At 39.7% G+C, this 14,342-nt stretch overlaps 1 long non-coding RNA gene across 1 annotated transcript; it reads left to right on the forward strand.

Annotated features, from left to right (window-relative positions):
* The first annotated feature begins 229 nt into the window (after positions 1 to 229).
* On the forward strand, positions 230 to 13,568 carry LOC135286930 (uncharacterized). Its single transcript, XR_010350908.1, has 4 exons — positions 230 to 332; positions 542 to 677; positions 10,592 to 10,649; positions 13,175 to 13,568. It is a non-coding gene; the product is annotated as an uncharacterized LOC135286930 (long non-coding RNA).
* Positions 13,569 to 14,342: the final 774 nt, after the last annotated feature.

The raw sequence follows: 14,342 nt of genomic DNA on the forward strand, positions 1-14,342 counted from the left end.
TCTGCCAGAAGAAAAATTGCAGTACAGTGAGAAGTGAACTGAAGAAGAACACAAAAATCATTCTGCTGGGTTAAAGAAAATGTCTCTTGTGCCCAGCAGTGTGCTGGTGTCATTAGCTGGTTGTAGGTGCCAGCAAAAAGCAAATGAGAAGAGCAGTGCCTACTCCTGAGCTGTGCACTCCTGGCTCTGCCAGTCTGCAGGTCAGAGGACTCCTGGGACAGAGGATTCAGCTGTTTCTCAGAGTTTGATGGACTTGGTTTATGGCCTTTGTTTCGTCTGCTTTGTATTGCATCCAGAAAATCCCACAGCAGCAAGCTCTACAGTGTAACCTGGTAAGTGAAAAAAAATTCATTTTATTTGCCTTGAACATTCTCTGCGTCCATCAAGTCATGTTTTGTCAGTAAAGATAAATAGTTTCTCTTATTTACTTATCCAATACAAAATTTAAGAATTGTATGGATTTCATGATTGGGTTTGATGTTCTTAAAGGTCTTGTCCTATCTAAATGATCCTATGGAACTCTTCTTTTTTTTCCTTTTAGTGTAGGCAAAAAAGCTCCTGCTCAAGCCTACTGCCATGAATTTTCTGGACAAATGTGTTTATATACTTTCTGACGAGAGAAATTTTTCCCTTCAATTACACCATTATGATTTAGAAGAAGGAACCAGCCAACGGAGGTAAAGTCAGAGGAAAAGGTGGACCAAGTTTGTTTAAACTCTCATCAGCTTTCTGTGTTTATCTGATCCATATCTGCAATCATGCTGCAATTTATCCCACAGTAGCTGCAAGGGATATTTTCCACATCACTTGTAATACTGAAGGAAAAAGTCCTGACTCGCTTTTAAACATACTCCACCTTTCTTTTTATGACTCTGTGCGTATATTCACACAGCTACACACACCCCTGAACTGAAAAAAAGATTTTTTTCCTCTTTCATCACAGTCTTTACAGTGATGTGTTAGTTTTGTATCCTTGGGTCTCTAGTTTTGCAGTTGAATCTTGTAGTGGAGATGGTCTTGGATTCTGCAGGTGGATGGGTTTGAATTGACTGGATCCACACTTTTATTCTTGCACAAGGACACAGTCACTTGTAGGGCCACCTGTTGGATGTACAACCAAAAGATTCCCTGGTCTGTGAAGCCTCCTCAGGTGTTGCCTTTTGCTCTTTCCTCATGTCTGGAGCCATCCTTTTCTCCACACAAACTCCTGGTGGGCATGGGCATTTTTTTTCCCACACAAGGTGGAAGCTTACCAAGTGGAATGCCATGTCATGATACCGTAAAGGATTAGGGACACTCAGCTGTGAGGAGGAGAAACATATAGCTCTGAAAAAAAACATGGTATTTTTTCCAGATAAGCAGCACTGAGGTTTGCAAGTTTAGTGTTTTTTCTTTCCATTCTGGTGGAAATTATGGTGTTTCTTTCAGAGTATTGTATACCTACACTATTTCTTCCTGTAGCAAGAAATATTTTAATTTGGAGGTACAAGAAAGAAAACCCCTGTGATTACATGAGATGTTTGGAGATCTCCAGTTACATTTGAGGATTTGGTTTGCAGCTGATTGCATCTGCCACTGATGTATACAGATAATTAACAGTGAGACTGGAGACCCCTTGGCCCTCCAAACCCACAGCCCTCAGAAGACTCTTCAAGCTGTCCCTTGTCAACTACACACAGAATATTTAGATCAAATAGAGGTGCAGATCTCAGCTGCTCAATGGTGGCCACACATCTTCCCGAGAGCCAGGCACTTTGGACTTTTTTCTCAGACTATTCCCCTCTGGAGGATCACAAAAATGGGCCCCACTTACCTCCCCCATGCACCAGGGGTTGTGCCAATGTCCCAGACCTTGGGACCAGGGAAGGACCCTGGCTTCATTGTGTGACAGGCTTGTCTTTGCATGGTGGTGGCAAATATCTGCATCCCTGGGGCCATTCTGAGCAGCACCTCAGCACAAATAGGGAGATTTGCTGCTTGGAAATGTGGTTTTCAACAGGAGGCTTTTACTGTGGGTGCACAGCAGAGAGGCAGGGCTTTCTGCTACCCCACGTGCTGTGCAGAAAGCTTGGTACTGCAGGTTGAATTTCTGCTGGTGAGAGCAACTTCCTCTGCTAATACATTATGTAACAGCCTTCATCTCACTTAGGCAAAAACACTATCAGCAGCACTGATGGCTGGATATTTTCTCCAGACATAAAAACCAAAATCAACATGAGTTTTGTTATCTAGAAGACATATACAACATGATTTAAAGGCCTCAGAGCATTTAAGGTAGGATAAATTAATTAAGGACTGCATTATTAGCCCATGGTGGACTGTACTTGTCAAAATTGGTTGAATATCCAAATTAAGTTGAAGCTAATCCCTGTACAAGCCCATAAAAACTTGTTCCCAACAAGCCTTCATAATAAGTTCTTTGCACCAGGAAATATGATTTAAATTGTTTTAAAGCAATAATGTTTAGGTAAGTAAAAAAAAGTTTCCTACTGCGAGATATTTTATTAACAAAATTAAATATAAAACCATATTATTAAATTCTGTCAAAAAGGTATTAATCTTGTTACTCTGGCATTGGTACCTCAGTTCTCCATAATTATGGATTAAGACTTTAAGACAAAAATAAAGCGTGGAAGGTGGTTTTCACAGTTCCTGAAAAAGAAAATAAAACTTTATACTTTTAATATGTCATTCTACTATTATTACTAGTATTATTAACCTATTATGTGCTGCCTTTATGATCAGCATTGTGTAAAGCTCACTGGGAACAAATACAGAGCACAAATGAATTCAAGAACTGTGGAATCAACCCCACACTATTTGGCAGTATGGGATGGTCCAACACAGAGAAAAAAAGAAATCATCTGTTTTAGAAAGAGAAGATGTGGAATCGGAAAGTCTGTTATCCCAGATAAACAAGGAAAGGAAACAGTTTTTGAAGACCACAACATTGGTCTCAGAATATGCTCCAGTGCACACAAGAACTGCTGTAACATAATGGAGAGTAAACTCCATCATTTCCACAAACTCCAATTATATGGGAGGGAAGGAGATTTTAAAAATTATAAGAGAAGCCCTAGATAGAACCAAAGGTTTTAAGACCTCTGCAGAGGATTTTTTTTCCATGGCTAGTTGTCTCTCGTGATCTTTTTTAATTTCCCTACTTCAAGTGGTAAAAGCATTCTGAAGGTTTAGCACTTTTGCTAATTGGATTCTCTCTGAATGAATGCCACAGGTAAATGTGCCTGTTCTACTGCATGGACATCATAATTCTTTCACTCTCCCTGTCATTGTCACTGCATCAAAAGCCTAGAAATCAGTCAGCAAATTTTGCTATAATCTGCTCACTTATTCAGATTAATGGCTGGTAGTGTGGCATGCTTGGGTTTTATTGCAGGTTTTTATACTCTGAAGCACATGCAGGCAACCCTTATGCATGGGACAATGCCCAATCACAATTTTTATGTCTGATAGCTACTTTATGTTGGTAATTCACCAAGACACAAGCAAAATAAATTCAGCAAATAACCTGGACTTTTCAGTTCTTTTCCTTCCAGCATTGTAGAAGACTAAAATAGTTTTAGAGTCTGTCACTTTCAGGTCATGGCTCTGTAATTAATTCAAAATGGCAGCTTTCTGGTGGTGGTTAATTAATCTAGGTAGAATGATCTTGTTTAATCATTTTCATAGAGAGTATACAGAGAGACCACAATACACTTTTTTAGACACAGGATGCTTTTAACATGTATAGGGCAATAATTACCTTTTCAACCCACCTGGTCCCTCTTGATCACTCCTCATCCTGTATGGGAAGACATCCTGCACTGCACTTATATTGAATGTACTGTTTGTACAGCCAGAGAAATACAGCAAACTGTGCTCAATGAGATGGGAACACCAGAATTAATATAAATTCTGCAGGGATTCAAAAGATTTAAATATATCTTGACATTACATCACTAATGGTTTTGAAGGCTTTAGAAACTTTTACTCGATAACACAGGGATACAGAAATCTGTATAAATATGTAAATGTCTGAATTTTCATTACTTTTTTTCTCCAAAACCAAGATTCAATTACCATTCCTTTCCAAAACTGTACCACATAAGCACACAAATGTTGAGAGAAAGGACAGTGCAATTTGAGTAAAAGAAATTATTTCCATTAAAAACCTTTTGGTACCTCTTACAAGAGCGGTCTGGAACAGTGAAGGTTCTTCAGAGACCGTAAAATCTGGGGACATAATGCTCAACACAAAAATTCAGGAACCTGTTCAATTCTCACAGGAATCTTGGACAAGTTTTGGGTATGATCTTCACCATAATAAAAAGAGCTGCCAGCTTAGGGCCTTGGGTCAACTGCAGCCTTTCCATTCAAGGGTGACTTGTTGTAATGTACAATTTATTACTTCTTCCTGTTGTTTACTCCAAATTTGAGGCACTACTCTGCAATCCTCATCATTTAGATTAAAAAAATAAACCATTTCACTCAATGGGGTGGATTTCAGAAAGGACAAGTGAAAAGGAATAAATTGAGTGTTGAAGAATCTGTAAAATTCTTTGACTATTGATGTCTCTAAAGGAGAAGCATTGGCTCTTTCATAAAAAAATATGTCTCTGGATGTATACAGAGAGAGGACTGGGTGGATAATGACTTAAAATTTATCTGCTTTGCCTCAGGTTAGAGATACAACTTTATATTGTTCAGATCAAAACAATTTAACATTTATTTTTATTTCTTGAAAATGCATACAAAGGTAGTTTGACCTTATTTACATTTGTTTAAGTTTTCTTTCTTGGGGAAAAAAAATGTATTGAAAAAATTGAAAGAAATTGTTTTTTCTTGTGTTCTTAATATCACCTCACATTTTGGTAGCCATTCAGAGTGCCTAGAGATCTGTCAATGACTCAATAAGAACAAGGGAGGTGTCTCTGCCCATTTTTTAAATAATACCTTTTATTGAAATTATTTCAGTGTAAACAGCTGATGTGACAGCATCTTAAAAAAAATAAAATGGTTCCAAAAGTCAGCAGGTGCTGAAAGCCAAGCAGATTCCTGAAGAAAAGGACACTCTGAAGTGTCATATACAATTCTTTCATATCTTGAAGACCAAAGAGAAGGATATAACTGGCATATGTCCAAAACAGTCACTTGGCTACAGTTTCACCAGCTTTGGGCCTTCTAAAATAACTCTGAGTACCAAACATCTGACAGTGGGGAAGATAGAAGAGGGAAAAATAACTTCAAATATTTAAATCTTTCTGTTAGAACATTTTGTTGAAATCTCACTCTTGAACCATTGGGGATCAATTTAGTATAAAGCCACTGCCACCTTCTTTAAAAATGCTCCAGTATTTAACAGATGGAAACTGAGTGGCTGTGGCAACTTCCAATTACCTTGCTGCTTTATTTGCTTACACAAAGAGAACATGAGAGAAGGGAGGTGTGCAGGAGGCTGTAGACATTTACATTTTTAAAAGTCTAAACTCTCAAAAATGGCTGCTTGGAAATTTAAGACAGGAAGAATATATATGACTTGTGGCTAGAATTTAGGAAAATAAGCATTGTCTAAATGCTCAGAGTTACTGTGTGTATTTATTTATGAGTTGCTTTTTAATTTTGCATTGAAAATTTGAGAAAAAATTAATCTTTTGTACTGGAAAACAACTCAAAAATTGTTTATGGCAAAGCTATTTTACGAATTCCTAAAGAGCATGAGAAGTGTTTGGATTTGTATTTGCAATCAGTGCTCACCAGTTTACATTTACAGTGTCAAAAGACTTTAATTGAATTTTCCTTCCACACATCATCCTTGCCTTCATCATGATAACCTGACGTCCCCATCTTTTCCTCTTCATTTCCACAAGTGCATCTTGCTGGTTTTGCTGTTTCAGTCACTCCAGGTCATTTTGTGTTTTCTTGTTCTTGGATTTTGCACTGTTAGGAGTTCTCCCACCTTACTGGGCCTTTGTTTTCCAGACCACTGAGACAGAAAATAACAAGAGTCACTGGCCGTGCTCCCCTGCATGGTCTGTGACTCCAGGCTGGGGTGTCTGGGTGCTCACCAGGGCAGTCCTGTCTGTCCCCAGGAAGGACTATATGGGCACAAGCACATGGCTGAACCCAGGAACACTTTGAGCACTGAAACTTGCTGATCCACACTGACAATAGCCATTAAATCACAGAAAGCTTAATGCTGGGAGGAGCCCCTGTAGTCACCTTGCCCAGCCTCTGCTCAGCTTACAGGTGTGCTTCTGTCCTAAGCTAATGCACATTTTCCAGTTTCTGGGCATGACTTGTGGACCAGAAACTGGTTCCAATAAGGGTTTTGCATGTGGTCACCCTGCTCAGCAGGCTGAGGGAAATTAGCTGTGAATATGGGCTCCTTCATGCCAGAGGAACTCCAAGTTAAAGGTTTGTGTCGGGCCCACTTAACTGATTAGTATGAAAGTAACCTCTGTTAACTCTCTTGACACCCTGTATTTGCTCTCTATGAAAATGAGTTGTTTAATGTCAGTGCTGTCTTTGCAGTACCACACCACCAGGGACGTGCTCCACGTTGCTTAAGGAAGGAATCTCTGTGAGACACTGGCATGATCCCTCAGTCAAAAATAAAACTCCCTCATATGGGTTTAGACTACCCAATGCATTGCCTTCCTCACAGGAGAGCAGGAATCAGACTGATTCCACCTCAGGACCACACCAGTGCTCCCTGTGCCTGTGCTTCTGTTAATCCCATCACCAGATTTGGGCTGGGGAGGGGATTTCTCTGTTCCCAAGGCAGAGCTGGCAAGGACTGTCAGGGGTTTGGGTTGTGTGCGGGCTGTGGTCATCCAAATCACCAGGCTGATTTAAGCCCTGAGCCACATTTCTCTGATCCATCTCACAGCATCAGTCCTTGTGGCATGGCTAATCTTTTAACTGGCTTTAGGTGGTTAACAAGTGATTGTATCTGGGCATGCAAAGCCAAGAGGCAAACCACGTTGTGGCCTGGGTTCAGCACACAGGTTGGTCTGTGTACTCCTCTTTTTCTGCTCCCCAGGCACCCTAACTCTCTGTTGTTACCAGCAGAAATTAAATTATAAACTCTTAAGGGCAGCTGCTACATCTTTCCTTATTCTTAGAAGTTCTGTATTTATATTTAACCCTCCATTTGATATTTTTAATAGCAGAGAGCCTAAATTTGCCTACTGAATTTTTTTGTGGTTTGTTTGTTGTTGTTTTTCTAGGGAAAATCTTTCCTTTTCAGTAGTAGCAATGCTTCCATTAATATATTTTTCCTTGAGAATGTTCCTTGGGTAGGAAGTAGAATTGCTCATGAAGAATATTTTCAACTGGAAAAGTCTGAATAGCTGCAATTGATTAAAAAAAACTCAGACGCAAGTGAGAATAGGAATGAAGAGTGACATTTCAGTAGAAACCTGCAACTCCTTGCTCTTCTGTATCAAAATCCAAAATCTGAACTATTTTGAACTTTGAGAAAGGAAATTCAGCAATTCATTTCATGCCCAGACTGATACATTTCTCCCAGCAGAGATGCTATGAGCAACTGCCACTATGACAAGCAAATATTGGCAATTTTTTTCTGTAGTGTTTACCGTGATAATTTCTAGAAACTGGTCTAGGTAGCAAAACATGCCTGGATAATGCCAGGTTAATTACAGTACTGCTCAGTGTTGTACCATGTAGGAATGCCCAGCTGGCTTTCAATAAGCCTGTAAAAGATTAAAAACACATAAAGCGGCACGATGCACTGGCACAGCTTGGCTGCTTTGAACAGAGAGAATCATTTAGGTTGAATTTGGGTGTCACTGTGTGAAATTGCATAATATGGTGCACAAACAAGCCCTTGGAGTTTTGGTGGCCTAGTTAGGGTGCTACAGTGATACCAGCAGAGTTATGCAACCAAACTGGGAATGCAGAAGCTCCTGCAGCGCCACTTCTCCTGGAACAGGCAGATGCTCCTCCTAATGTGTAACCTGTCCTCCAGGAAGCACATTAAGCAGAATAAACTGCCATCAGTGCAGCCTCATGCAGGATGGGGGAGCTGAGTGCTGCTCCCTGGTTTAGGAGCTTTCCATCTTAAACATGAACGATGAGGCAGATCTGAACCTGCTGGCTTCAAACTGAATATCCTTGGAGTTCATGTCCTTTCCATCAGCATGAGCACCTGTACCCCTCTGCCAGGCAATTTCCTTTTCTGATTTTTTTTTTTTTTTTTTGTAAAGTGACAGCTCTTTTGCACTTGCACCTTTTGTCCTTACAATATTCACAGTATTCCTTTCCACAAAGCATTCAACACATTGGGCATAATGAATTTATCCCATCTACTCTAAATGAAATTGGCTGCATTGTCAATGTATTTTTCCTTTTTTTTTTCCTGGAGTCAAGCAATTATTATGAGATTGAGAATGCTTATTTATTTCTAAAAGGACTGTCCTTGAAATTAATTTCAGAATCCATTTCTGTGATTTGAATTTATCTTAAATATCCTGAGAACTGTCAACTAAAGTGATCAAATCTGTCACTTACAGTGGTTTTTTTCCATTTTGTTAAAAAATAATGAATTACTCTTTGTCATTGTCCTGTCTATTTTCAGATTGTCATTTGCTGGTGACTGTTTTATTTATTTAAAATCTATCAATTCTTTCCCCTGTCTACATTAGTTCCCTTATTTTTGACATTTTAGACATCTAGTTATATGTGTGGTAACATTTGTAGTTAAGATTTTATAACATAATTTTGTTCCACAGGCTTTACTGAGCTTTAAAATTAACTGCAGTGAATCAGGAATCCAGTGGGCACTGAGTGGTATTTTCCACAGTGGGTGACTCCAGGTGCAATATGTTCTTTGGGTGATAAACACAGCTCAATCCTACAAATGTTTATAAACATTTGTTTACAAATCATAGACACTTCTGGGACTGGGAGAAATCCTTATCCCATTGAATAGAATGGGAATTCAGAGAGAAATGTTCATTAATCCTTTGGGGGGGCTTTAAAATACCCATGGTTAATCTGTATGTGTATCTCCTTTTGATAGATTAGTTTTGCTTTTCCAGAAGTCTCTACCTTCACAGTGTTTTATAAAATAGTTTCATTGTACTAAGTCACAGCACAGAATTTATAGCATATGTACAATGCAAAAAGTATTTATGCAGAAAATGTACAGCTGTAGAGAATGCCTTAAATTTTATAAACTATGGATCTTCTTCACAAACTACATGAGGAGATACTGGGTTTTGGAGCTGTGAACAATGGAAGATCATACTGAATACTCAGATTATATTAAAAATACCTATAATAAATAAAATATTTTAAAACCAACATACAAACAAACAAATTAAAAACCCCATCCTGTGACACAGCCCTGGGATTCAAATATCTTCCAGATAAGACTCAGAATTGTATTACCTTGATTATAAAATTTCCTGAGTTTTTGCTACTTGGACTTTTGCTACTGTGCTTGAACTTTCACTTATAACCAGTATCCTGGACTGCCATCAGCCAGCTGGAGAAAAATGCCAATCCAGACATTGCTAGGAGGAAAAGGCCATGAATGATCTTTGGGGTCTGGTCCAAATCTCACAAACATCTCCAGTGTAGTCCAAAAGAGAGATAATTCAATGTCGACTTGAGCTGCCTATTCTTACTCTTGGTCTAACATGCTCTAATTACAAGGCATTTGATTACCTCCTTAGATTCTCCCTCAGGTATTTAACATGTTATATATCTACAAGAGACCATCTCATAAGGTGTCACACAGTGAGAGGGTTTCAGTTATTTCTTTTGTCCTTTTTCTGCTGGTATTTTCCATCTATCAAATTGAAGTCTTTTGATTACTTTGACTTGCCTCTGAGTCCAACTGAGTGCAATAGAATGATGATATTGGAAGATTGTTTTACAGCCAAATGAAGGTCTCCTATCCCTGAAACTGAGGCAGGAAAATTAATTTTTCCTTGGGTGGTTGAAGTGATAGACAAGTTGCTATGCCTGTAGTTCCCATGGACACAGCTGGGCTTAGGCAGACTGACACTCACTTCAGCACTCCATTTCCCAAACAAAAGCCTGACCACACCTTACTATTGATCCTTTTGGTCCACAGGCTCTGGAGAATGGACACAGAGGATGCAGGGGGATGTGCCAGGGTATTAGTCCAACAGGCAGTCCAGTGGCACCCAGAATATGCAGCCAGGATAAAAACCAGTAGAGACAGTTCTGGAAATTCAAATCTACTGTTTTCCCTTTCTACCAGGACCCTTGCACCTCTCTAGGCACAATTACTTGATAAGATTCTGTTCTGTTACCTGATTCATTTTCTAGATCTTTGGGATAATGGATTAACAGCTGACAAACTGCTGCAGCAGTAACTCTGTCCTTCTGAGGGATTTATGTAAATTCCTCCAAATCTGGTATGAGCAATTGAAAAACAAACCTTCTGCTTATGTGCTGTGAAACAGCAGAAGTTTTAAGTTTACACTTTCAAGACACCCAAGTGCCTAGGTTTAGAAAACCTTACTGAGAAAATTTATAGACATACTATGGATTTTTATCCATACACAGGCATTAACATGTATGCTCAATTCTACAGCTTTATTCTTGATGGAGCCTCTGCTCACCTGGGATATGTTGCTGGCTGCACTTATTCTGTAAGTTATACTTAAAACTAAGCATAAGAGACAAACCATGAGAGATAGGAAAAAGCAAGGATGGATTTCTATGTTCATTCAGCCAATCAGCTTTTTAAGAAAATATCTTTAATACATGACAAACATACAGTTTGTTAGTTTTCCCCACAGATTACTCAGAGCACATGGGCTTTAATCTGATTTGACAGCCTTGTGATATTTTCTGCCATTCTTGTTCTTAGCAAAGTGCTCTAAAAATGCATCCATAATTTATTTATGGGACCTTCTTTAACCCTTGAGTAACAAGAATGTACACCATACCTTTCATCCTTGAACTGTCAGTGCTGATTGTGGAAAGTGCCATCAGACACCTCTGAGGTGAAGCAGCTGAGCAATACCCTTTCTTTCTAAAACAATAAATAGTGAAGAAGGCATTGTTTTCTTGTCAGAATGTTGAAGAAGAAATATCAGAACCTTCTACCATATTACCTTTCCACAGAAAAATTCACTGGCATCATGAAGACACACAGCTATTAATAATTTTGTGAGATACTTTAATTTCTAGCAAAGGAAAATCCCAGGACAATCTATTTTTATCTGTACCAAGAGCTATTTTTTCCCACTAAAAACATACTGAACTCCTTTTAACATGAATATACCATTACAAACTCAATTCAGAAAGCTCTTCATAATGGGCACACTTCATATCTCTTGCAGAGCTCTTAACTTCTCTGGTACTTTATTTGCCTCCCACTATATTTAGATTTGTTGTAATTATTTAATATCAAGTCTTCCATTTCTGTGGTGCCAGAAGTGACTTCTTGCTGTAAGTAGTTTTATTACTGAACCAGATGAATATAAGTAGTAGCCCCAACTTTGATGCATTTGTTCTGGATTTGGCCTCCCCATCTTTTATACAATGATAGGGTATTTTCCCTTCCCTTTGGGTGAGAAATATTAACAGATGAGCACTGTGTCTTACATTCTTGTTTGTGCTCCATTCCTACCCCAGTGTTGGGTGCAGTTTTAATGCAAACATAGATTTCATAGGCCCACAGAGCTGTTCAGGTTTGAAGGGATCTCTGTAAATCAAATCCAACCTTCTCCTTCAAGTTCAGGTAGATTAGGTTGCTCAGGGCTATGTCCAGTCTAGCTGTGAATGCACCCAAAGGTGCAGACCCCACAACTCCCCTGAACCCTCTTCCAGAGTTTGAATTGAATGCTCACTGCCTTTATTCTGGGTATTTTCCACCTAATCTAGTCAGAATTTCCCCTATTGCAGTCTGTGTTCATTGCCTTCTGCCCCCCTTGCTGTGCAGCCCCAAGAGGAATCTCACTCCATTCTTTTTTGGATTCTGGGAAATGTGTCCTTCTGGCCACATGGAATTGCCTGGAGTTATTCACATCTCTAGATGTTCTCATGCATGGTTGATAATCACTGATCAACCCTGCAAGTGAGGAGATGGTTGTGTCACCTTGGCTCTGATCTGGTTTTGCAGTGTCTTTCACAGAAGTGATGTTAGCCTGCAGGCATTTCCATCCTGTGCCAAGTGATGATGGCTCCCATGAGGAAGCAAAGAGCCCCAAGTCAAGATACAGCCTGCTCAAAGCTTCCTGTATGCTGTGCAAGCACAGGTGCTTGGGACACTGACTGCAGGTTTTGGGAAATCTCCCCCCCCTGCTCCTCCATGGGAGGCATTCTCAGAGGTCAGCTTAAACTATTGATCAAGGGTTGTGCAGACTATACAGTTTTAAATCTAAATAAGGTAACAAAAAGTTTGGTTCCAAGGAATATATCCACTAACTTTCATTTAAGAAACACACTTGCCTTCTTTTTATCTACAGTTGGCACATTTTAAACTCATGGCAGGCAGGCCAACTCAGTAAAAGAGGTGCTTCTGGAAACCTTAATCCTGGAAACCATGAAGTGGAGAGTAGTAAATGTGAATGTGTAAAGGGGAAAGCACACTGAAACAACCTGGTTTCCCCCCATGCTGAAAAGTCTTGTGCAGTGGGTTGGGACTGACTGACCTGCTGGACTCGAAGGGGAGCATCAGGGCTACGAAATTCATCTGGAAACCAGCTGCTGAATATGCACCCAAGGAGATGGTTCTGGAGCCAATAGGGTCTCACATCTCCATTAATGAGCTGGACAAATGGCCAGGGAACACACTCAGCAAGTTTGCAGATGGTGCTGTATCAAAACAGGGGCAACTCCAACGTGGGAGATGGAGAGAAAATGTTGTATCTGACTCCATTAACAGAAGACTAAATAATTACTTTATTCTACTATGCTATATACATTGCAACTAAACTGAATCTGCCTTGCACTCACTCTTGCTCACAGCTGCTCAGAACTGCACTCATCGATTCTCTCATGACTGTCTTGTGACAGTCCAACACACACACTCTCTTGGCCCTGACAGGCCAAGGGAACTAAACATCCTCACTCTGGGTAAACAATCTCAGTATTGCATTCCACTCTGGCACAACACAGACACAGCACATGATAAGAATTGTGTTTTCTCTTTCTCTGACATTCACAGAGAATGTGAATCCCAGAAATATTCTTGGGAAGAATTGTCCCTTGCTTTTCTCTATGAAGAGAATGTGGCAGCACTGCTGAACAGGGAGCAGTGCCCAGCACAGTGGACAGTTGTGCCACCTGCCAGAGGGACCTGGATGGGCTGGAGAAATGGGCCAACAGAAGCCTCATGAGGAGCAACAAAAGGAAATGCCAAGTGCAGCCCCGGAGAGGCACAGCCCCATGGCACAGCACGGACTGGGGGTGATCAGCTGGAAAACAGAATTGCAGAAAAGGACCTGGGGTTTCTGGTGAACAAGTTGAAGATGAGCCAGCAATGGGCTCTGGCTGCAAAGACCAACACAACAGCATTCTGGGCTGCACTAGGAAGTATGGTTGTGTTTGAGGGTCCCAGGACGAGGGGAGAGATGAGAATCTTGACTCCATGTTTCAGAAGGCTGATTTATTATATTATGATATTATATAATATTAAAATGTTATACTAAAACCATACAAAAAAAGAATAGAAAGGATCCATCAGAAGGCTGGAAAATAAAGGAATGGAATTATAAGAAAGTCTTGTGACTGCTCACAGCCTCGACACAGGTGGCTGTCATTGGTCATCAAGTAAAAACAATTTCACATGCTGGGTAAACAATTCTCCAAATCACATTCCAAAGCAGCATATCATGGAGAAGCTGAAGCTTCCCAGCTTCTCAGGAGAAAAGATCCTGGCAAAAGGATTTTTCATAAAATGTGTCTGTGACAAGGAAGAGCATTATCAGCCTGTCAAGGGAGGTCATCCTTTCCCGATTTCCCAAATTTCTCACAATAATGTAGAAGTGAAAGATTATCCTTATGATTTTTTTCATCTTCTTTTACTCTACAGCATATTTTTCTGTAGAGAAAACCATCATTGCAAAATGTGCACTGCAAATTACAATATAATTTTTAAACCACAGTTACTTTTCCTAGGCTTATTTGACTAATGCATAACTGTTATCTCATAGTATTGACTAGTTTTCTAGATTACCTGGAGCCAAAATGGTTCCTTTGATATTAAGTAATTACCTTGATTTTGTAATAAATCTTGAGCAACCATATCCTTAAGCAGTAGAAGAAGTTACTATCTTGGTACTCTATCAGATACAGAAATACCTGGGTGAGTAAAACTTAAGAACTTTCATTAT

Source organism: Passer domesticus, chromosome 1, assembly GCF_036417665.1.
Source record: "Passer domesticus isolate bPasDom1 chromosome 1, bPasDom1.hap1, whole genome shotgun sequence".
NCBI classification, from domain to species: Eukaryota; Metazoa; Chordata; class Aves; order Passeriformes; family Passeridae; genus Passer; species Passer domesticus.